The sequence below is a fragment of the Piliocolobus tephrosceles genome, unplaced genomic scaffold, assembly GCF_002776525.5.
Source record: "Piliocolobus tephrosceles isolate RC106 unplaced genomic scaffold, ASM277652v3 unscaffolded_27801, whole genome shotgun sequence".
In the NCBI taxonomy this organism is placed as follows: Eukaryota; Metazoa; Chordata; class Mammalia; order Primates; family Cercopithecidae; genus Piliocolobus; species Piliocolobus tephrosceles.
In genome coordinates, this window is record NW_022310756.1 from 1 (window position 1) to 3,025 (window position 3,025).

Here is a 3,025-nt window from a genome sequence, read left to right on the forward strand (position 1 = left end):
ATGTAGAACGCGCTAAACCATATATTGAAGAAGCTGAAAAAGCAGCTGAGAAAGCAAAAATAGCGGTTATTGAAGCAACTACAGCAGTTAAAAAAATTGAAATTATAAAAAGCGTAGAGAGTTATGTAAAAAAAGCAGATGAAGCAGCTAAAAAAGCTGAAAATGCTGCTAAGGAGGCAAAAATAGCTATTACTGTAAAAAGTGCAGAAGATGCTGCCAATAATTGTAACATACATGTACAAGAGGCTGAAGAGGCGTTACATAACGCTGAACAAGTGAGTAAGGATATAATAGATACTATATATTATATAGATAAGGCAAAAGAAGCAGTTACTAGAGCAAAAAATGCATTGATCGATGCTAATAAAACAATTAATGACATAAAGATAATTAAAAACACTGAAGCTAGTACTGAGAAAGTAAAAATGCTTGCACAAAAATCAGAGGAAGCAGCTAACATAGCTATTAATGCAAATACGGTAGAAGAAGCAATAAAAGCTGCTGATTCAGCTAAAAGTTATGAAAAAGAAGCTGATACAGCATTACATGAGGCTATAAGACATAGTTTTAACGTAGATAATGCAAATGAATATATTCAAATTGCCAAAAAAAGCTGCAAGTAGAGCTAAAAATGCAGTGGATAAAGCAAATAAAGCAGTTGAAATTATAAAGATTGTAAAAAACGTTGAAAATATAGTTAACATGTTAATTGAAGAAGCAAAGAAAGCTGAAGATGCATATAGTATAGCAAACAATGCCAATAATATAGACACCGCCAAAAATGTCGAAGAAAAAACTATAGAACATGCAAAAAAAGTTGATGAATTGTTAGAGGAAGCTATAAAACTAGGAAATAATATAAATAAAGCTAATGAGTTTATTAAAAAGGGTAAAGAATTTGCAGATAAAACAAAAAAGGCAGTAGATGATGCAAAACCGCAGTTTATGAAATTACAACAATAAAGAATGCAGAAAATGCAGCCAATAAAGCACATGCAGTAACAGTAAAAGCCGAAGCAAAATTTAAAGAATTTGAAAATGATAATAAAAAAGCAGATGCTAATGCTGCTAATAAAATTGTTGATGAAATTTTAATATATGTACAGGAAGTTACGGAAGCAAAAGAAGAAACCATTAAAGAAGCAAAAGATGTGGAAAAGGCGAAAATATTTATCAATAAAGCTGAAGAAGCTGTTAAAAAAGTGAATGATTTATATGAAAGATCTGGAAAATTAAAACAAAATATTAGTGATATAGCAGCTGAAAATGTTAAAAAAGCTTCAATAGAAACAGAAAAATACATTAAATTAACAAATGACAATATTGATGAAGTTAAAAATGCAGCAATGAAAGTAAACATTTATAAAGAACAAATAAAAGCTAAAGATTCTATAAACGAAGCTGCACGTGCTGCTAAATCATATAATGAAGCATCCGATGCCTTAAAACGTGCTACTGAAGCAGTAGAACAGATGAAAATTTTGTTAGATTTATCATATGATGCTGCTTCAAAAGAAATATCAGCAAAAACTATGCAAAATTTCGAAAAAGCTAAATTGGATATAATAGAAGCAGAGAAAATAGCTAAAAATGCATATGATGATGCATATGAAACTAGAAACATAGTACAAAAGAATGCTAAAGAAAATATGAATATTGCTCAACAACATAGTTTTATGGCAAAAAAAGCCGAAAATGACGCTAGATTAGCAGTGGGTGCTATTAAAGTTGAAACGGTACCGGCAGAAGCATATAAACATGTAAAAAAAGTTGAGGAAGCCGCCAAGATTGCTGATGCAGCTGCAAAGGAAGCAGAACAGTATGCAAATAATGCAAAAATGCATGCTCATAATTCAAACCGAGCAAAAGCAACAGAAGATGCATTAACAGCAAGAGATCATGCATCAGAAGCTAAAAAAGCAGCAAAAATGCAAATGAATTAGTTAACATTGCAAAAAGTGTGGCAAATAATATACAATTAAAAGCAATTCAAAAAGTTAAACAAGTTAAAGAAAAAATAAGTAATCATAATAAAAAAGTATTAGAAGGTATTGCAAAAGTTTTAGCTGCATCTGAACGAGCAAAGACAATTAAACCAGACGATGATATTAAAAATGTTATAAAAGCAGAGAAAGAAGCAACTGAAACATATAAAAACGCTTTAGAAGAATTTTTTGATGCACTTAAGGAAAAAGATAATATTATTACGTTAAAAGAAATATCTAACCATAAAGAATCAACGATAATTGCTGATGACACATTGAAACAATTAGAAGAAGTTAGTGATAAACTAAAAGACGCAGAAGAAGCAGTAAAGGTTGTAAATATTATTGTGGACACTTTTAAGAATAAAGCAACCGATAAAGCTACAGAGTATGCGAATAAGGTTAAAGAATATGCAACGTTTTAATAAAGGCCGAAAATGCAACTAAAAATGCATTGAATAATGTTAAGAACACAAAAAATATTACCTTAGCATTGAAAGCTGCAACAGATGCTGAACATGCTGCCATTGAAGCGGTTGATGTTGCAAAAAGTGCATCTGATAATGCAAATTTATCTAAATTAGAAGCTAACAAAGCAAAGCGTGCTTTAGCAATGAAAAGTGCTTTAGAAGCTAAAGAAATAGCAGAAAAATTAAATATATTAGCAAAAAATGCAAAAAAAATGCGGAAATGGTAAAAAATATAGCGGAAAATGTTAAGTTAGAAGCTTACGATAATGTAAAATCAATTATAGACCAAGCTAAAGATTACGAAAAAATAGCAATGGATGCTATTTATAATATTATGAAAATATCTTCAAATGCAATGTATGATAAAGAAAAAAATTTTATTATAAGAGCTATGGAAATAGAAGCTCAAATAACTAAAACATATAAAATTGTATTAGAAGCAGCTAATAATGCAAAAGAATCAGCAGAACAAGCTAAAAAATTATCAGAAATATATGAAGATACAGCATTAACAGAAATGGCAAATACATCTTTGAAAAATATTCAAAAACTTATAATAGAAGTAAAAAA